We start from the raw sequence: 23,711 nt of genomic DNA on the forward strand, positions 1-23,711 counted from the left end.
CCTGGAAGGAGAAGACACCTGCAGGACTGAGGAAGCAGCTACTTTATTAGCATTATTTTTAATTACTAATCTTTAAAGGTGTTGCTGCTGTTATAGCATTGCTGTGTGTTAGAGAAAAATTTCTGTTCTTTTCCTGCACAGGTTGCAGGAAAATTAAAATTTAGTTCTGGCTTCCACAATATCTAAATTATCGTCAGAATTAAATGTTTGTTCTTTCAAAAATGGGAAGTCGTGAGAATTATTAATAACTAAGGAAGTACTTTCTTCTGGATAATTCGATGGTTTTGTCAGACCTAAGACTGGGGAAACCGAATCCAAATCATTATTGACAATATTAATAGCGCTAACATTGCTACTAACATTTGAATCATCATTTTTTTTTTGTTTGTTTTTTTTGAAATAGTTCAATAAAATACTCTGCGTAGGTTTTTTAGCCATAATTTGAAGCACAAAATCCAAAAAAAAAAAAAAAAATCTTTTACAAAAATAACTTTATCTTAACTTCAATGTTATTGAACAATTTACGTATGGAAGTTTCAAGTTCAAGACATGCTTTTCAACAAACACGATGCAAAATAGCATAGAATACAAGCGTATCCCACTGAGCATCTGCAATGATTCGTCAATACATGATACCCGTGATCCTCTCTGGACCGGCTCGGACAGCGTTTCTCACCCTTTCTAAGCCCAAGGACAAGTAAAATGCCTAAAAGAATTCTATGGACCACTAAGTTATGTAATTTGTTTAAAAACGTATGTGGGGATCAGTGCCGTAACGAGGGTATGAAGCGCCTGTGGCAAGTGTCTAATTGCGCCCCCCAACCTAAAAATGACAAAAATTTTGAAAAATGTAAATATAACAAGTTAAATTTTACTAAATGCAATATGTTAAATACTTATATTAATCCCATCAAAATGAATTGCCTGTAAATCCAATTATGTATTTGTATAAATAAATAATTACTAAATAAGAACACATTTTTATTCATATTCAGTGACAAATAAATTAAAGAAATACACGACATAGGTATAATATAATATAATAAAAACATAAATAAGTTCAGCATATTTTACAAAGAAATTTTTCTAGCTTTTTCATTTGCAAACACACTTATTATTACGTCATAATTCAATGTTTTTGCAATATCTTTTTCAATTGATATTATAGACATGTTTGTCAATCGCTCTTGTCCAACAGAAGAACGAAGGTACGATTTTACAATTTTCAATTTGCTAAACGAACGTTCGCAGGAAGTTGTTACAGGCATTCTCATGAAAATCCTTAATGATATGTCTAGATTTGGATACGTGTTTTATAATTACAATTCGCAATTTTTTTTTGCAAGATTTGAATCGTCTAAATTTTTAAAAACTTCCATAGCTTGATATTTGAAACTCAATTTTACATACAAATTCTGGAGCATCTAAGTCACTATTATATATCCATGCCAGGTCAGCTGCGCATCGTTTGAGATCATCCAGCTGCATAATTTTTAACGCGTGTGCATTTAAAAAAACTGAAGTCGTTTGCGACCTCTGGTAAAGCAGTAAATCTATCATTGAGTTGTATGAATATTAGATCGAAAACTTCACACATTTCTTTTTTTAGTAATGAAGTTTCATTCATGGCAAACGAATCATCAGTAGCTTTCTCACCAGGCATATTTTTTATTTTGCGCCGTCTCTTTTCTGGAATGCAAGTTTCAATATTTATTGTTTCTGTTAAACTTTTCGCCGAATTGTGAAGCGAATCGAAAAAATCATTTCGGTACTGTTGAATTTCATTTTTTAGAGCTTTTATCATTTTCACAGCGTTTTCAACTGTTGTTTTTTTTCTTGTAAAAGTAAATTTACTTTATTTATCTTTCCTAATATTGTATCCCAAAATATTAATAGTGCAACAAAATTAAATTTTGTTAATAATTTTCGCAACATTCGAGCATTTGTTACAGAGTCTACTGTAACTTGTCTTTGTCCATTACACATTTCATTAAGGAGTTGTATTATTAAAGGCATTTAATTTCGTAGGGCTTTTACCGCGTTAGCTTTCGCGGACCACCTCGTGTCACTTAAAACTTTAAGACAAACATAATTTTTCCTTTAAACGATCCTGTCTACTAGTAGAATTTACAAAAAGTTAAACAATTGTTGAATTGTTGCAAAACATGATTTCATTTGAACAGATATTTGTGCAGCATGAACGCCTATTAAATTAGGGCTGTGAGCATTGCATGGAACAAACTTCGCCATATTGTTTAAACGTAATATCCTGGCTTGTACCCCCTTGTATTTACCTGCCATATTCGCTTCATTATCATATGACCGTCCTCTTATATTTCTAATATTTAATACGTCTGATATTAACTTTTTTTTATGTCATTTGCAAGTGCTTCGCCAGTTTTTGCACGTGTCACAATAAAATCTCTGAAGGTTTCTTCAATGCTACATTTATTCGTGTCAGGATCAATGTTAACATAGCGCAAAGTGTGAGTTATCTGTTCCTGGTGAGAAGTGTCAGGTGTGCTATCAAATAAAATAGAAAATTATTTTGCTTTTCGAATATTTGAAATAATATGCTGTCTAATTTTAGAAGCAACTATATTAATTATATCATTTTGTATTATAGGAGAGAAATAATTAACTTGATTTTTCTTATGACTTTCAATATGTTGCGCAGTAATAGGATCGTAATGGCTAATTAATTCTATCGTGTTCAAAAATTTTTCACAAGTTCCTCTTAAAGCGTCGTTACTTTTTACGCAGTGCAGAATGGCTTCCAAAATAACTTATAATATGCCTCCACTTTTCTTTTTATTTTAATATTGCTTCTTATAATTGATCGTCTATAAAACCACCTTTCTTTATTTTTGATTCGAAAGTTTTCCATTCGACACAATTTTTTTTTTTTTTTTATGATATAATGAATCTTCATGACGTGGATTTTCATAGGATATAAATGCTGCCAGTCTCGAAACCCCGCAGTGGTCTATACATTCTGATTTTTTCCAAAAATAATACATGGAAAACAGAACAGTGCATCTTTTCGCTTGCAATATATCAACCAATTTCTGAGTACTTGTTCTCCGTTTGACATGGATTTTACAAACCACTTTTTATCAAAATACCGAATTTCTGTATCAGGATAAACACATATTATCGCACAACTTGAGTTGTGCGATAATATAAGTGTTTATCCTGACCATGTTGTGAGACGCACAACCATGTTGAACAAATATTTGTATGTTACTATTGGTTATATGCCATGTTGTGAGATCATTAAAATCTATTATTTTTACATTATCAATATTTTCTAATTTATCATCCACCATATAATTATCATAATTACATTGCTTATCAATTTCCTGGTTTTGATATTCAATTGTACTTTTCTCTTCTGTTTCCATTTCACATAAAACACGACTACTTGTAGAAGGCACGTTAGTAGTAGGGTAGCCACTAATGATCTGAGCAAGATAAGAGAAGGAATCGTGACGTGTTTGGTTGTTCATTTGATAACGTCATGAGTTTGTAATGTTTGGAATTTCCCTGGGGGATATGTGACACTGACGTCAGTTCTTGTGTTTTGGTTCGCATAAGGAATTATTGGTGATGGTAGAGATAAAGATTCGTGTTGTGATTGGTGGGGCACTTCTGACCAGATCAAGATAAGATAATGAATCGTGTCGTGGGTGGGTGTTGTTTTCAGATGTAGATAAGCGACATCATTTGTTGTTGTTGTCAATAAGTGACATACTTTGTTAGCTGTAAATAAGTGACGTTGTTTTGAATGGAAAAGGGCAATATATTAGTGGATAAGCATTTGTGTCGTTATTGGTGGGACACTGGACCAAATAGGGGTAGGGTGAAAGGGAAAGCAACATCAGTGTCCTGGATGTGTGTTGTTATGAGTTGTAGATAAGTAAATGGTTTGCGTATGGCATTATGGGTGATGGAGTGATAAGATAAATTTGGAATGTTTGGAATTTCGCTGGGATACCCTTCTGTCAGGGATATCACTTGATGTGTTGGGTTCGCATAAAGAATTGTGGATGATATTTAGAGATAAGCAATCGTGTCGTTATGTGTTTGGAAATTTCTGGGGAACATATGTCTCTCTGTGATACCACATGGTGTTTTGGTTTGCCTATGGAATTGCGGGCGATCTTTTTAAGATAAGATATCTTGGAATTTTCCCAGGGTGACACGCAACCGTCATTGTCTTCATGTTTTGTCTTTGGTTGTCTATTGATGGCTGTACTAATTTTCCAATACATTTTGAGGTATTTCTTTCCTGTTAAAGGGTGGGAATTCTTAGAGTAGAGTCGTGATTAGGCTTTTCTGAATAATTTAATTATATGCTGGTGTCCCTCAAACTAACATGCACACACACACACACACATTAGACACAAAAAGTCACTAATGTATCCATGTTGATACTCTAATATGTACCCTCTGATTATTCTCATGGAAAAAAACTATTCAGTATTACAATTATGCTTACCAAAACAAATGAGTAGTGATTATTGAAATTACAATTATCAATTGTTATGTTTAAGTTTAAAAAATAAAATTAGCTTACATTTTTTTCCAGAATGGGAACATATTGGTACTATCTAGGTTTTCTGAATATTCCAAATTGTTGATTTTTAACATATATTCACAGCACAGAACACAAGTCTGAAAATAAAATTGACTTTTTCATTATAGGTTACTGGGGCTAACATATATTCATAGCACAAAAACACACAAAACATAGGAGTTGAAAGATATTTCTGTAAATAACCAGAAAAGCTAGTTGACTACTTCATTTAGATTACTATCCTATTGGTTCTCTGTATTAATTCTTTCCCAGTTGCTCATGCTATGATTTCCCAAGCTTGGTGGGAAAGTCTATGTGCCGTTTTGTTTAGGGTAAGGGTTATTTCCAGTTTCGAATTCCGAATGCTGTTAGAGCATGGAATTCTGACAAGTGAAATGATTTTTTTTCTTCAAATTGATTGGTAATTTTCTGTATTTTACTTTTAAAATTCAGTTTAACTATTCTAACAGAATAACTGAGCAAAATTAAAAATAAATAAAATGTATGTGAATTTATTTTCCAACACTGTCGATTTCTCATCAAATCTTATCTTAAAGATATCTCTCTTATCCAGTTGCCAATTGTTGTACGTAGGCGAGAAATCATGTGTTTAGGTAGGAACTCTTGGTTCCCATGAGAAATTATTGCTGTAATAAATTAATGCTTATATTTATTTATTTTTAAACCAACATGACTATTAATTTTACCTTTTGATTCCTTGTGCTCATAACCTATTTCGGTAACTGGAATTTATTTATTTTATTTATTTTTTCTTTAGCATCAGTAATTTTAAGTAATGGATATGAGACAAACAAGGTTTTGAACTCTCCGTAGCGTTTTCTTTTAGAAACTTCTTTTGCCAGCACAACAAATAAATAGTTATTTCTTATTATTTCAAATGAATATTAGCTCTGTAATATATACTTTGTTAATTTCTATGTTACCTTTTATTCGACTGTAATATTATTAACAAATTCTATTTACTGAATCTAACATACAGAAATTAAATAAAGTGAAAAAGACAGTTTTTGTTTATTTTTTTCTTATTCTTCTGAATTAACATTTGCACTGATGTTTCTAGTGTATGATTTGCCACTGGTGTGTACGTGTAATTCATGTGTTTTTTCTCCATGTCACATTTCAAAACAAGTTGCACTATGGTTTTTACATAATTCAACTATGTAAAACTTATTTCTGTTTGTCCCAATTGGCTGTTGTCCTCTCAGCCCGACATTTATTTCACAGTAGGGATATTTATATATATTAACACAATTATTATATTAGATATTCTTTCCAATACAAATAAATAATTATTTATTCTTATTTCAAATGAAAAATAGCTCAGAAAGAAAGAAAAATTGTAAAGAAAAAAAAATGTTTACCCTCAAATAAATATTTATGATCACAGCAAACAAGAAATTCATCAGCTTTTTCAAAGTTCTGAAATTCATACACATAATGTTTTCATCATTCGGTATCATTTAAATGACGAACGGTCTGGCTATTAAGTTTATTAATGTTTTTTGATTTTTCTCTTCCAATGGCGAGTATTTTTTGATATATGCATGTTGAATTCACTTTTTATCTGCATTCTACAATACCTTTTTATTTTATTTTTTTGTCACTTTTCAGGTGAAATATTCTCCACTAAAATTCTACCTATTAATTTAATACCCATTTACTTTTGCTTCGAAGAGTTGACACAGTTTCACTGAGTGGATTTAAAAAAAAAGTTCTTTGGTTAGTTTGTGGCATGAAATTTCACAAGAAAAAAATGTTATGGTCTTACTTAAATTTGTATAACACATCAACGAAACCCAATTTGTTCATTTAGATTTACACATTTTATTTGAATGAAATATTATTTATAAATTGTATTTACTGAATCTAACATACAGAAAATAAATAGAGTGAAGAATACATTCTATTATTTTTGTCCTTTAATCTTCTTATTGTTAAATTTGCACTGTTGTTCAAAGGTTCTTCCCATGCTTGTGGAATTGCCATCATATGGTTTTTGACAATGTGACTCTCATCTGAAAGTTAATTTTCATTTGGTGATCGTTGGGAATTTATTACTGTAGTAAAATTAAGGATTGCATATTTATTTTCTTGAAACCAATACATATACTTCTGAACATTATTAAAAGCACAGAATCTTTCGTTATGTTTCCAAAAGCATTTAAAAGTACACGTTTTGGGCATCCAATTTCATTTAAATCAAGAACAGGCCTCCCTATTAACTTCGTTAATGTTTTTGATTTTTCTCTTCCTTTGGCAAGTAATATATGATATTTGCATGTTGATTCTATCATCCAATCTCTTAGTTTGTCCAAAGCTAGTGAACCAATTTCCCACTTCAGCTGATGGTTATATTTTATTAACCAAGAATTCTGCTTTTTAACTCTTTCAGGTAATTCTTTCCAACTACAAGGTGATTTTGTCACTGCATATCTTACACTAATTCCATCAGAAATACAAATTTCTTTAGGAAATAAATTTGAAGTCTTATTCAAAAGAAATTGACAATCAATTATAGCAATAATAACCGAAAATTCGTATTTTTCACCCACTGTCGATTTTTCATATTCGTTTTCCTTCATTCTTCTTCTTAGATTACTTCATATGGCACCACAAATAAATAGTTATTATTATTATTATTTCACTGATTATTAGCTCTGATCTTATATTTTATGTTAACTTTCTGTTACAAAATTCTAAACAATTAGAACTTTTCACAAAGAAACTTTCAAAGAATTTTGTGGCTCACCCATTATTTTTACATTACCAAACACAAAACACAATGCAAAACAGCAAATGCAGTGGATGAACAATTACCTTAATTCCAAAGTCACTTGACTTTATGGTTTTTTCTTATAGTACTGTTTACCCTTACTATTCCCTACCCTGACCATTCCTTCAAAAATGAACCTTTTGCACAGATGACTCAACGACATGATTTTGCATGCTGTTGGATATACTGTTGGCGTGTTTTTATCTTACTTTGTGTCGGAAAAGGTAAAATTAGTATATGTGTTATCTGGAGAGTACAAATATTTTTTCCATACCAAACATTAAGAGTTTAAGTCATGTTTTTGGGTTAATTATCTGCTGTCTCTCTGTAAAACAACCAAATTCTAACAGTTCCGATTTTCGATTATGTGAACGAATTGTTTTCAGATAACTCAGACAATGTCAATAGGTAGCATTAGACAATTTCTTAAATAACCAATTATATGGATATCACTTTTCAACACTCCCCCCTGTTCCTGGCATTAATTTCACAGTAGCGATTTTTTTACAATAATTAAACAGAATGCATTAAGATATAAAGTTGTGGATTAAAATATCAAGTTCTAATCAGAATAACTGAGTAAAAAAGTCACTGTGGAAAAACACAACAACAGAAGCACACATCTTTGTTCATTTAAGTTTACAAATGCATATTTTATTTTGCTGAAATACTATTTACAAGTATATTCAGTGAGAAAAATTCGAAACATGTAATTACCTAAAAATATTTCACAATATTTAGTTTACAGTTATTCTGTTAGAATATGTAGTTAAACTGAATTTTAAAAGTAAAATACAGAAAATTACCAATCAATTTGAAGAAAAAAAAATCATTTCACTTGTAAGAATTCCATGCTCTAACAGCATTCGGAATTCGAAACTGGAAATAACAATTACCCTAAACAAAACGGCACATACTTTCCCACCAAGCTTGGGAAATCATAGCATGAGCAACTGTGGGAAAGAATTAATACAGAGAACCAATAGGATAGTAATCTAAATGAAGTAGTCAACTAGCTTTTCTGGTTATTTACAGAAATATCTTTCAACTCCTATGTTTTGTGTGTTTTTGTGCTATGAATATATGTTAGCCCCAGTAACCTATAATGAAAAAGTCAACTGCATTTTCAGACTTGTGTTCTGTGCTGTGAATATATGTTAAAAATCAACAATTTGGAATATTCAGAAAACCTAGATAGTACCAAGATGTTCCCATTCTGGAAAGAAAAGTAAGTTAATTTTTTTTTAAAACATAAACATAATTGATAATTGTAATTTCAATAATCACTGCTTGTTTGTTTTGGTAAGCATAATTCTAATAATGAGTAGTTTTTTTCCATAACATAGGGTACATATTAGAGTATCAACATGGATACATTAGCGACTTTTCGTGTCTAATGCGTGTGTGCATGTGTGTTTGAGGGACACCAGCATATAATTAAATTATTCAGAAAAGCCTAATCACAACTCTACTCTAAGAATTCCCACCCATTAACAGGAAAGAAACCTCAAAATGTATTGGAAAATTAGTACAGCCATCAATAGACAACCAAAAACAAAACATGAAGACAATGATGGATGTGTGTCACCCTGGGAAAATTCCAAGATATCTCATCTTAAAAAGATCGCCCGCAATTCCATAGGCAAACCAAAACACCATGTGGTATCACAGAGAGACATATGTTCCCCAGAAATTTCCAAACACATAACTACACGATTGCTTATCTCTAAATATCATCCACAATGCTTTACGCGAACCCTACACACAACGTGATGTCCCTTACAGAAGGGGGTGCCCCAGCGAAATTCCAAACATTCCAAATTTATCTTATCACTATCCATCACCTATAATGCCATACACAAACCATTTACTTATCTACAACTCATAACAACACACATCCAGGTCACTGACGTCGCTTTCCCTTTCACCCCCCCCTATTTGGTTCATAGTGTCCCACCAATAACGACACAAATGCTTATCCACTAATATATCGCCCTTTTCCATTCAAAACAACATCACTTATTTACAGCTAACAAAGTACATCACTTATTGACAACAACAAATGACGTCACTTATCTACATCCGAAAACAACACCCACCCACGACACGATTCCTTATCTTATCTTGATCTGGTCAGAAGTGCCCCACCATCACAACACAAATCCTTATCTCTACTATCACCCATAATTCCATACGTGAACCAAAACACAAGAACTGATGTCACTGTCACATATTCCCCCAGGGAAATTCCAAACATTACAAACTCATGACGTCATCAAATGAACAACCAAACACGTCACGATTCCTTATTTTATCTTGATCTGGTCACTAGTGGGTTCTCCTGTTTATCACTATCATTGTTTACCTCATCATTTTTGGAATTACCACAAATGGTTGTTACGTCAGTATCAGTGGCTGATGCAGGGGAATCGTTGGTATTGGTGGATGAGGATGTAGAAGGTGCTCCAATGGCTGGTGCTGAAATTTTTAGAACTTTTGGCGCTGGTTCTGTTGAAAAATTGTTCTCTTTGGTGTCTTTCGTTAAATATCCAAATCTCCTTATATTGGTTGTTGCTTCCTTTTCTCTTTTCCTTTTGAGAAAAGCAGCTCCTGATAACTTTTTCTCTTTCAAATTACTGATCTAAATGACAATAAATTTCGTATTGATAAATTATTATTTTTCTATTAATTATTAATTTTGAGTTAATTAATTTATTATATTTAAGAGTTTTAAAACAATAAAATCTTATTAAAAACGATTTAAAAGAGTTGTCTTCTATCGATTTTTACTATAAATAATTAATTTATACAATAATTTGAAAATTTGATAATTATAGTTAAACTATAATTATTGAGGGCAACGTAAAGTATGCTGCCCAACGAGCGATTTTGGCATTTTAACAAAATGCGTCTCTGATTAATATGTTTATAATTTATAAACTACTTATCTTTAAAATCTTATTTGGCTATCAAAAATCCAAAAATAACTGCTTAATTAAAATCAAAGTCAAAAATTATTCGAAGTCACTTAAACACAGAACACACAATACACTCAATTATGTTTCACATTCAAAATTGAAATGACTCCGAAAAAATGAAAGAAGTGCATATCACGCTGTTTCATCTATCCAAATTCGAAGCGGAATTTAAGAAAACGAACAGCGTAATATACACTTATGTTTCAGACGAAATATTTAGATAGATCAATGTTTCTGAAACTTCAGATATCCGTATACTCCTTCAAGTTTCATTATTACCAAGTACCTTATCAAAATAATAATTTAATAAATAAATAGAAATATATTTCATTATAAATGTGTTTTATTTGAATTTAGATGTACATTTAAACAAAAAAATTATTTTTAATAGAACAAAATTTAGATACTATACATTTTTACTTATTATAAATAATTTATTAATGAGAAGAGTGAAATTGCTTATTTCATCTGCTATATTGCTCTCTTTTGTGCATTTTGTAAATCCAGTCTTTAACCAATGATCTCTACTTAAGAATTTGAAAGCTAAAAAAATTACCGTATTTACTCGAATATAACTCGCACTTTTTTCCCGAAATTAAACCTAAAAAATCGTGGTGCGAGACATGTGGAGATTTTCGGAAACTAAAGTTTTCAGAAAAAAAACTCAAAACGGGTACGACTTACTAAGAAGCTTATTTTCTACATCACTTCTTTTGTCCTCGAGAGCAGTTTCCTTGTTAGTCATCTTCTTTCCCATTATATCAAGCAAGAATTACCAGTAATTTAAGACTTGAGATACGTAATTAACAGTCCTTGACAAATTACTAATGAGAAGTGAAAGATGTGCGCGATTGTAGGCCAGTAGAAAAAGAGAAACTATTAAGAAGTGCATATACAGTTGTAGGTGTCCTCCCGCGATGAGTCTTCGGATTCCTTGGAGGTGTCAATAATAATATGATTGATGCCGTATTAACAAAAGATCACGCGACCCAAACAAAATAAGCTGACAATTGAATTGAAATGCTAATTCTCTTAAACCCATTTCCATAATATCTGAAATACATTCACTATATATTTCTTAGTTTTAACACGTTCATGAAAAGGGGGGGGGGGTAGTGTCAAGCAAAACCATATGTTGCACCTGCAACATGTGGTTTGCTTGAGTCTATACAGCAGTTTCTGTTGGAGGGAAGATGTGATTCATTAGTGTTTATATTCCCAGTTGTCTCTAATTGCACTATGTTGAGAAATATATTACACAGTCGGCAAATGTCTGTGAACTTTTTTCAGTAACATGATAAAACTAATTATTTTTCGTGTTTCTGCAGTATAGTTGCTGTTGTGGAGAGCATATTGTTTACTGCAGGGAGCGAGTTATTGCCCCAACGTGAAAAGTTGGGGCGATAGTGACTCGCAATTTGAGTAGGAGAATTCATGCATTATATAATTTAATATATATATATATATATACACTTATAAATATATATACTATAAAAGTATGTATATATACACACTTTTATAGTATATATATATATATATATACTATAAAAGTTAATGAAATTCACATCGTATGACACTTTATGGGTTGTTTCCTTACGTATCTAATAAATGGGTTCGAAAATGTTTAGGTTTAGTATGTATGACTAATTTTTTTATTCTTCTTCTTATTGTGCTATCTTCTATCGAAGGTCAGCGACCATCTTGGCGAACAAACTGCGCTCTTGTGCTAATCTGAGCAGTTGTGCACTGCTCTTTCCTGTCCACGTCTTGATGTTGTCAAACCATGATATTCTTTTTCTTCCTCTAGTTCCTTTGTCACCAATTCTTCCTATCAAAATAGTTTGTAGAAGTTGGTATTTGCTATTTCTCATGATGTGGCCAAGATATGATGTTTTTCGTTTCTTGATTATTTGTACAAGATGTTTAGCTTTGCCAATGGATTTTAAGACATCTTCATTGGTAATTTTTTCTGTCCATGATATCTTTAGCATATCATGTATAGCCACTTCGGCATCTGACTTCCATGTTTAGGTCTTTATTGTAGAATAGTGTTCTCATTTTCATGAAGGACTGCCGTGCAACTTCAATCCTTGTCTTTATATCTATTTCTGGATCCCACCGTTCATTAAGCCAGCAACCAAGATATTTATATCTTGACACTTGATCAATATTTTTCCCATTGAGTGTCAGTTTCATTGATGAGGCTGGATGTTTGCTGATGATCATGTATTTTGTCTTGTTGATGTTTATATTATTCCCATTCTTTGGCTTTCTATGTATACTCTGTCAATGAGTTTTTGGAGATCCATAATATTATCTGCAATTAGTACGGTGTCATCTGCATATCGAAGGTTGTTAACAATCTTTCCATTTATTGTGATTCCCTCTGAACATTCTTCCAATGCTTTTTTAAAGATTACCTCTGCATATATGTTGAACAGGAGTGGTGAGAGCACACATCCTTGTCTTACTCCTCTTTTGATGTTAATATCACTGGTGGTAATGTTGTCTAATTGAACAGTAGCTGACTGATTCCAATACAGATTTGTTATTAGTCTTATGTCTTGTTCGTCTAGCCTTATTTGTTGAAGGACTTCTATTAAGTTAGTGTGTCTGACTTTGTCGAATGCTTTTTCAAAATCTATGAAATACATAGACAGATTTCTGTTTTTCTATGCATTTTTGTATCAATATTTGGGTACAGAAAAGGGCCTCTCTAGTACCAAAACCATTCCGAAAGCTGAATTGTGTTTCACTTAGAGTTTCTTCACTTTTTCTATAAATACGATTCTGAATTACTTTGGGACAGTGATAAATGTAGATTTGAGCCAATCTGATGGAAATTCATCACTTTCATATATTTTATTAAATAGTTTTTCAAGAAGTTTGATGTTATCTGGTTCTATTAATTTTAAAAATTCTGTTTGCACACCATCTGGTCCACTGGCTTTTCCTGTTTTACTTGTTCGTATAGCATTTTCTATTTCGCATTTCATGATTGCTGGTCCTTGAATGCTATCTTTTATATTTATAGGCTTCTGTCTAGTATCATTGAAAAGTTCTGTTACATATTTTATCCAAATCTGTGCTTTATTCTCTTCTTCTAGAACTATTTTTCCATTTTCGTCTCTTAGAGACACTATTTGCTTTTTCCTCAGTTTTCCAGAAATTTCGTTGATTTTCTTATACCGATTGAAATTATCATGTTTCTTCTGAAGCAGTTCAATTTCAGTACATAAATTTTTCATCCAATTTTCCTTGGCTTCTTTTATTTTTTTCTTCATGATGTTGTGTTTCTGTATACCTGGGAAGGTCTTTGTTTTTGTACATTCTTCTTGTATCAATAAGAGAAAGAATCTCATCTGTCATCCATTCCTGTTTTATATTATTCACATAACCTACTTCTTCAATACTTGTTACGATGGCATTCTTTAAGCTATTCCAAAGAGATTCCACACTTTTATTTTCTTCTATGTTAATCTGTTGTAATCGCAGGTTAAGCTGTGTCTTGGCACTTTTATTTATGTTCGGATCTTTCAGTTTTTCTACATCAATTTTCTTTTTCTTCTTTTGTGATTTTTTAGCTGATTTTAATCTAAGACGTACTTCTGCAACTATTGGATTGTGGTCTGATGAGATATCTGCTCCAGGATAAGTCTTTGCACTCTTTATACTACTGTGGAATCTTTTATTTATCAGTATATAATCAATTTGATTTCTGACAATGTTATGTTGGTTATCTTGAGGTGATTTCCAAGTGTACAGTCTTCTGGGTGGAAGTTTAAACCATTTTTTTTATTAATAAAATATAATAAGCATATAGTTAACTGTCAATGGGAAATGCCGCCTTTTTTATTTGATAAATTAAACGCTGTATTTTTGTAAAATATCTTGTTGCCATAATACTTCTGAAAGAGCACCCTTATTAAGCAGCACCGTGAGGCAGGCTGCCTCTATGCTACACCCTGTTGACGGTACAACAACACAACTGATCTTATGAATGACAACAAGACTAATAATAATTACACGATATTTGAAATTCTCTAATCTAAAAAAAATCAGAGACGAATGGAAATATTGAGGGTGGGAAGATTGTGATTTCCATTGGATCTTGGGTTTGATGGGTGTAAATAAGGACTGGCGAATAATTTTTGTGGGTGGGTCATGAAACGAGGGATTCTGGTAGATGGAATGATACCGAAGGAGGTCATAAGGGATTAAAATTACAATATGGAAGGTAAACTTGGGATGGGCAGATAGACACATTAGGAGGATAACAGAAGAATGTATTAGATTATCTATGCAAATTATTATTATTCCTGACCTCCAAGGAGTCCGAAGACTCACTGCAGGAGGACACCTACAACTATCTCAACTGTCTACAAATGTTTAGGATTACATGGGAATTTGGACATACAAAATTCTACAAAATCATAAAATGCGAAAATACATTCATTAATAGTTAATGGTGCGATGGAACAATTTACTTGAGACAAAAAACGAGAACAATTGCGAAGAAATGTTATGTTCAAGTCGTGATATTAGGCGCTGGCATTGCCATCTAACTCGAGACGAATTTGAACTCACTGGTGTTACAAATGTAGCTGAATTTCGCTGTATTGCAAAATTTGTATGTCTAAAGTGGCGTATTGCCGAAATTTAAAAATACAATATAAAATAGTGGACTTTTATATCCATTTATTTATTTTTATATTTTACGTTTTGTGCCCCCAAGCCTAGTTGCACCCGTACAGGCGCCTCTTTCGCCAAGTCCTCGTTACGGCACTGATGGGGATTATCAACATTTGGGAAAACTGTGCCATTTATAACATAATAAATCTAAAAGCATGTTTTGAATATATACGGAAACATAATTAACTTGGAAGTAAATGATTAAAAGTGTATCATCATCGAACAAAGTTTTAATTTTTATTAAACAAATCAAAAAAAAAAAAAAAATCAGCTAACACCTTTTTATTCCTGTATACGGGAGTAGGCGAGGCCATTTAGCCCTATCTAACTTTTTTTTGGAGACTGAGTGGGCAGTTCAATCTCCACTGGTACCCAATCAGAGACAGATGGCCCAAGGCTATCACTAATTAAGCGGTACGCAGTGAAGAGAGACGGCTCAAATGTGCCGCCATCTCGTGGTCCCTAATCCTACCACAATATATTTAATGTCTGAAATAATGTGGGTTCTACGGTCGATTTTCTTGAGTTTACAGGACGAAAAACCCGAGTTTCCGGGAGGAAAAACCTGCTTGCCCGTGCCAGAGATCGACTAACTCGGGAACCGGTCGAAAAAAGGCTTAGAAAATTTCCTCTAGTCGCCGACTAGACTCGAAACCAAGCCTTCCTTCGTGCGGCCAAGCGCGGTGGTGTGCAAACGCCACATCCACTGAGCTACACAGGCTCCCTATTAAACAAATAAATAATGATATAATTATTTACTTTTGATGTGATGGATGAGTTTCTCGGCCTTGCAGAGTTGCTGGATATCTAGCTCAATATTGGTCAACTTAAGGCAAAGATCGGCACACACATTAAGATGAATTATGTATTTTGTTTTTTTATTTGAAGGAGTGATGAAAATCCTTTCTCGCAAAGATAGGTTTTAGAAAACTGCATGACGATTTTCGAAATTCGTCTTATCTGAAGAATGCTTCTTCAGATAATTCGGGAAATTCACTTCTCAGTGAAGGCGAGATCCAGAAGCATGCCAAACCTTGATCACGGAATTGCGTTTTAAGCCCACTATCACTTGAAAGCTCAATTAGCTGTTCTTTTATCGATAATGAAAGGTCGTTCTCGTGACTGCAAGCCTGAAATGGATCGTGAACCCACAGAAATTTCTTATAAAAGTTATTCAGAAAATATGTTTCCAAACACAAACGCTTTCCCAGTGATTAAATTCTAAACTAATAAGTTTTAGGGCCAGTGGCAGCTGGTGAAAATTTTAAGTGGGGGTGCTGCATATATATATATATATATATATATATATAAAAACAACTTTTTTTCCTAATCAGTAACGAATTTATTAATAAATAAATTTACATATTAAAAATTGCTTTGTTAAACATATTTCATCCTCACCACGAACAAACACCAATAATAAAAGTTTCGTATCAATAGCAATGACAAGCCCAAACGAATATCGGCATTAGATCGCAGTGCATTTGTTTCCTGTAACGATAATTGAAAAAATATAATTCTTTTCATATTTTCAACAGTGACACTCATCATAATTCAGCCTTCTATCTATAATAAATAAATAATTATATGTTATTTTAACAAAATAAAATAAGATTTACAAAATATAGTTCACCACGAACATGCACCAATAATAAACGTTTCAATGGCAGTGTATCGTATGACGTAACGTGAAAGCGCAAACGAATATCAGCATTAGATTGCAATTATCATTACACAAAACAAATGAAAAAATATAATTCTTTTCGTATGTTCAACAGTGATACTCATCATAATTCAGCCTTGTATCTATAATAAATAAATAATTATGTTATTTTAACAAAATAAAATAAGATTAAAAAAAATAGTTCACCACACACACCAATAATAAATGTTTCATATCTCACAGAAATAACGTGCGTAAGCATACTAAAGATATACTGCCATTTGAGCAGTGTGGGAATGACGTAACATGCAATGACAAGCACAAACGAATATCGGCGTTAGATCGCCGGGCATTTGTTTCATAATCTAAAGTGTTAATAGAACAATTCCAATTATTAACTATTCAATCAATGTCGAAATATAAGCCATAACCTTTAACATGTTGTATTGCATTTATATAATGTTGGAGGCATTGTTATTATTTATAAACACAAACAAACTTTAATTTTTTCCTTGGGGGTACTGCAGTGTCGCAGTGCTTATGTACGGGCCGCCACTGTTCGGGACTCTATACAAAATAACCAATTGTATTCACCTTTTGATTACTATCCGGGGAAGCTCCAAAAATCCCCATCCCTTTCGCCATGCGTTCGTAATCAGGCAACTGTTGATATTGATTTATATACACATTCAAAACTTTAAACAATTGTCGAATAATAACACAATAATGTAGGCATAATTACCGTAAAGGGAGAAAAGTAACAATAGAAAATTTTCCTACAAAATAATCAATTGTATTTACCTTTGAATGAGATCCACTTGTCGGGTGTCCAGCAAGTCAGCAAATCTTTCCTTTTGTTCAGCGTATTAATATTATCGCATTGCAATTGATGGGAATTCTGTGTTTCTGTGGATTCATTACAGACCTCTTTCTCTTCAGAAACTACACATAAACTGTCATTACAAACTCGTTTTGTATTATCACTGTCATCCGAGCTATTTTTCCATTTAAAGAAGGTACCAATGTACTTATCCATAATTGAAATACCGTACTTACTCGAATATAAATCACCCTCATGTATAACTCGCACCCTTGATTTTACTTTTCGAAAAAAGTAAAATCAATTCAAATGAAAAAAAGTTGAAAGATGTTAGTAACTTTAATAACGTTAGTAACAGGGGATAGTAACTTGTTCCCGTGGTAAACAACATGCCCTCCCCAATAGCGACCATATTGCAGAGGCAAGAAAAACAAGTACATTTATTATGTCAGTGAATAAGGTACCATCAGTCTGTGTAATATATTTTTCAACAAATAGTGCAATTAGAGACAACTGGGATAAAAACACACTAATTAATGAATCACATGTCCCCTCATACAAAAACTATGCTGTATAGACTCAAGCAAAACCATATGTTGCACCGGCAAACACAGTATCTAACTAAAAACTATTGTTATTAATTAGATGTGTGAGTTGCCTATCCCAAAGCAGCAATAAAGTTCAACTGCAGGTGTTAAAATTCGAAAACGTGTTAAAACTAAGAAATATATATATAGTGAATGTTGTTATGCCACTTTCACATATGGAATTCGGTTGAGAAGAGTTAGCATTTCAACTCAACTGGCAGCTTGCTTTTATCTTTCAGTTGGTGCATTTCCTAAAAATACATAAATACTGGAGTTAACTCACCACAACACACTTTGTCCAAGTATTACTTACTTATAAAACTTACTTACTTATAAAAACTGAGCCTTGGTTGAAGGAGGAAACCCTTCAACAATAAAAATCAATAAACAACAAGCAATTGGTTGAAATGTGGTCATGTGGACAACACATGTTCACTTAAAATCTGACAAAACAGCAACGGAAAGTGGAAGCAATAAAACCATATTGTTGTTCACTTAACCCCTCTTTTATTACTCGTCATTCTGCCACTACAAATTAAAATAGGGGCAGAATGCTCATGGAATGAACATTCTGCCGTTATTTTTTTTTTAAGTATCCATTTTATTTCAATAATTTTTACTTACTTATTCAATTTTAATTTGTTTTGTTTGGATAATTAAAATATATAGATTTATTTGGTTAATTTAAGTCTGCCTGTGGACCACCTGTCCAATCATCACAGACCATAGGTTGAGAATGACCCCTAATTCATAAGTAGTATAGAAATAGAAGACATGACACAACATAAATAAAAAAACGAATTTTAATTAGGAAAAGTATTTTGGAAAAAATTTTAGTATTTTTTAACTTTTTCTTTTTTGGGGGACCGGGCCCCTTGGCCCCCTCCCTCAGTGTGCCACTGGTCAACTTAAATCTGGCAGATTCACACCCACTGTATACCGCTTTTTGATATCTATCAACTATCTCCTGATCCAAGTCAAGAGTTTATATTCCAATCCCATATTCTCCAGTTTATGCAAAAAACTTTTGTGTGGTATCCTATTAAATGCCTTAGAAAAATCCAACATTATCATAGTGTATCCATTACCTTTATCCAACTTGGCCATAACATCATTATAAAACATGAGCAAATTGCTAAAACATGACCTTCCTTTAGTAAACCCATGCTGTTCTCCGCAGAGTATAGCATTCAGAGTATATATTAATATTTTATTGCAACCTCAAAGTTACATATTCAAATACAATTATATGACTCTTACCTTATAAAAACTGGTTTGATGCCAGAAGAAAAATCTTTTCACACATGCATTGAAGATGAGAAAAGTATACATGTTAAAAAATTCCTCTTCCTACTACAAAATTTTTCATCTCCATTGCTGCATTCCTAGGGAAATTAGGATATGTATTACAAAGTTAAGAAGCTACAAAGAAGTTAAGATATATATTACAAAAATGCAATTGAGAATGCACCTTTATCAAAGGTATTTTCAAATGAACAAGAAATATGAAATTTCAGTTCCTGATATGAATCATCAATAGGATATACAAGATGCTATGATGGTAATGCATAATTACGCTTTCTTTCAACAGTTTTCTTCCAAATTAATCTATTATGGATAAGAATATCAATATTATCAGATCTTTACATTTTAGTCCAACTCCATATTAATTTCCAATTTTACTACCAACTTGTGTATCAAAAGACTATAAAATCTAAGAGTAACAGCTGTATCAATCCACTAAATCTCGATTTATCTGGCATCAAACCATTCCTTTCCTATTTTGTTTAAAGTGATCATACTACTGTATTTAGATTAACTCAACTTACATTCTTGAATATTAATGAAGTCAAACTCTTTCCAGATATTTTTTTTTTCTATATTATGGTTCTGCCATTGATGCCATCTGTTTGTTCTCTTCTAAGTTTTAAAAATTCAACTTTTATTTCTAACCCATCTTTTCAATTCATATAATAGAACTGGTCTGAACACTGTCTTGTATACTGCTAATTTATCTTTTCCTCCATATAATTCTATTCAACTACTGTCCCCTCCTGCTCCCCTTTTCAATATATATATATCAGTTTTGCTTATTCTGTTATTATTATTCACGCCTCCATGGAGTCAAAAGACTTATCGTGGGAGGTCCTTCCTAAGAAACACAAAGTCTATCATTGACCGTTCTCGCTTTCACCACTCCATTGGGCAATGCATTTCACGGTTCAACCACCCTCCATGCAAAGAAACCACTCTTGCTCACCGTTTCCTTTCGTAACTTCCAGGGATGGCCTCTTGTCATCACTCCCTCCCCTTGTTCAACCAAGTGAAAGAACTCCCCAGTGTCAACCCTGTAACCACTTCTCAACAGTTTAAAAGTCTCAATCATATCACCTCTCCTTCTTCTATCCACCAAACTCTGCAGTCCACATTCCTTCAGCCGATCCTCATAACCAAAATTGTACAGTCCTGAAGCCATCTTTGTTTAGCCAAGCCTCATAATTGCAGCAATCCTCTGTGTTATCTTCACCACCTTTGCAATATGTCCCCTAAATTTCAGGTTTCTATCAATCAACCCCAGATCTCTTGTCTCCCCTACTTCATGCAGTATAACTCCTACCATAGAGTATGCAGCATCCCATCGATGTTTCCCAAACCTCAAGACCTTACATTTTGCTGCATTAAACTGACACCCCCTTTCATTTGCCCATCTATCTAGCTTATTCAAATCCTCTTGCAGGGCTACCACATCTGCACTATTACTAATAATCCTTCCCAACTTCGCATCATCTGCAAACAACTATGGGCAAAGAAGGCCATGATATTGGGCAGAAATATGTTCTGTATGAGAAGAATAGCATCACTGATTAGAATCTGAGGTTAGGCTAGAGTAAACATTAATAAAGCATGTCATGTAGCTTGTGTTCTATACATGTGTATGTTTTCCTGATGACGACCTCAACACAGAGATAGAAATATTGAATATTATGTATATTATTTCTGGGAAAACTCCCATGTTACTCCTCATTATAAACTATTATAATTACAGCTATTTTGCCTGCTTCAGTTTAGGAGTACCCCTGTTTAAATGTCATTGGCTATTTACTCATGGGTTCTTAGGGCATTATGAGTGTAGATGTACTAAAAAGTATATGTAGCTTAAGGAATAGAAAATTGCACATACCTTTTTCTGGGTGTTGTGGCTTTTCCTCTGTCTGCGATGTCGAGAACTGCAGAGTGTGTGTGTGTGTGGGGGGTAGGCAGTTTGGTAGAATAAGTTAGAAAAACCCGGGTTTTTTTTTTTTTCCGTAATATATAGAAACATATACTTTTATATAGGGTGGGGAAAAAGTGAAAGGGTTAATTTTTTTTTAAAATAGGGAGGGGGAAGGGGAAAGGTAGTTGACGGGGTGTGGACCGTTTCGACTATTTTAGTAAATAGCCAATAGTCGAAACGGTCCACACCCCGTCAACTACCTTTCCCCTTCCCCCTCCCTATTTTAAAAAAAAATTAACCCTTTCACTTTTTCCCCACCCTATATAAAAGTATATGTTTCTATATATTACGAAAAAAAAAACCCGGGTTTTTCTAACTTATTCTACCAAACTGCCTACCCCCCCCCCCCCACACTCTGCAGTTCTCGACATCGCAGACAGAGGAAAAGCCACAACACCCAGAAAAAGGTATGTGCAATTTTCTATTCCTTAAGCTACATATACTTTTTAGTACATCTACACTCATAATGCCCTAAGAACCCATGAGTAAATAGCCAATGACATTTAAACAGGGGTACTCCTAAACTGAAGCAGGCAAAATAGCTGTAATTATAATAATAATAATATTGAATATTATTTTCTTATAAGTAATTATTCCAACACAAGTGTTTTTGTCTCTATAAATTCTTCACTATGAATGCTGCTTACTGTGTAACCTTCTTTCATTTATTGTTTAATATTTGGCCAAGATCCAAAGGAGTGGAATAAAGGCAAAATTGTGCTGATTCATAAGGGAGGAGATAAGTTTCAAATTATAGGCTAATCTGTAGGTCTTTAGTGTTGTGGTTAAAGTGTTAGAATGGTTAGTGAGAACCAAGGGTTTGCTAAAGGAAGATCATGTTTTAGTAATCTGTTTACTTACTACAAGAAGGTGAGAGGTGCAATGGACAAAGAGAAATGCATACACTATGGTATACTTAGATTTTATAGTCTTTTGATACATAAGTTGGTAGCAAAATTGGAAATTAACATGGAGTTGGATAATGGATTAGTGCATTGGATTAGAAACTATTTAATACATATCAACAAGTTGTGTAGAAGATAGCAATATCCAAGAAGAGAATAGCATACCACAGTCACTAGTGGTGTGCTTCAAATTCAAAGATGCATTTAAGGACCATTGCTTTTAACATATATGTTGATGATACTGGGATGGTTTGAATCAGGATATTATAATTATTTATAATAATTATATTATTTATATTTATATAAATTATAATATTTATATAATTATTATAAAAATTATAATAATTATAATAATTGTTTTTGCAGAGATGATGTGAAATTGGGAGGAGGTATGAGGAGTAGAGCAGATGTAGCTTTACAGGAGGACTGGAACAGACTGAGTGAATAGGCATGGGAGTGAGGTTAACAGTTCAATGTTGCAAAGCGAGGTTTTAAAATAAAAAAAAAAAGATGGGATGTAGAGTGTACAACTGGCAGGTAGGCAAAGGAGGTGGAGGAAATAAGAAATCTGGTGGGGGGGGGAATGATGGATAAGGACCTAAAAGTTAGAGGATGCACTACTAAAATTGTGAGGGAAGCACGATAAATGCTGGCAATGATGTAGAGAACACCGACCTGTAGAAGTAAGATTATGGTTCCATTGCATATGAACTTGATAAGGCCACATGTGGACTACTGTGCACAGATGGAGAGGTGGCAGAGGGGATGAGATATGATAGAGACATAAGCTGGTAAGTATTTTGTTTTTTTTTCCTTTCAATTTTTTATCAGATTAATGTTGAAAAGGTTTCTCACAGAATGGCAAGAGAACAAAAGGTCATCCCTGGCAAGTGTATAAGAAGGATATGAGAGTGAGAAGCAAGTTTTTTTGCATGAAGAGTGGTGAATGATTGGAATGTGCTTCCTGAGAGTGTGGTGAGAATGTGAATGTATTTAAGGCAAGGTATGATGAGGTGTGTATGTCTGTGTGACAGAGGGACCTACTACAATGGGTCTTGAACTCTAATAGTAGTCTGAATATAAAAGGTTAAAATAATATAAATTTTTAAGAACAGAAGATAGAAAATCATGGGGGAAGGGGACATAACAGCTTATTATATAGTGCAGATAAATTATATAGTATATTTTAAATAAAATATTTGCTACTACTGCTAACACTTTGCTATTAGATAAAAGAAGACTAGATTTTGGAAAGATCAAAGTTGCATTGATGTATTTACACTAAACTACATAGAAAAAAATATGGGAATTTAGTTAAAAAACATGCTTGGCATTTATAGATCGTGAAAAAAAAAAAAAAAGAAGCCTTTGACTTGATAAACAGAAAAAAAAAGTTATGAATTTAACACGTTCGCTGCC

Source organism: Typopeltis vanoorti, chromosome 15 (genome assembly GCF_054136105.1).
Source record: "Typopeltis vanoorti isolate ZY-2024b chromosome 15, IOZ_Tvanoo_1.0, whole genome shotgun sequence".
Lineage (NCBI taxonomy): Eukaryota > Metazoa > Arthropoda > Arachnida > Uropygi > Thelyphonidae > Typopeltis > Typopeltis vanoorti.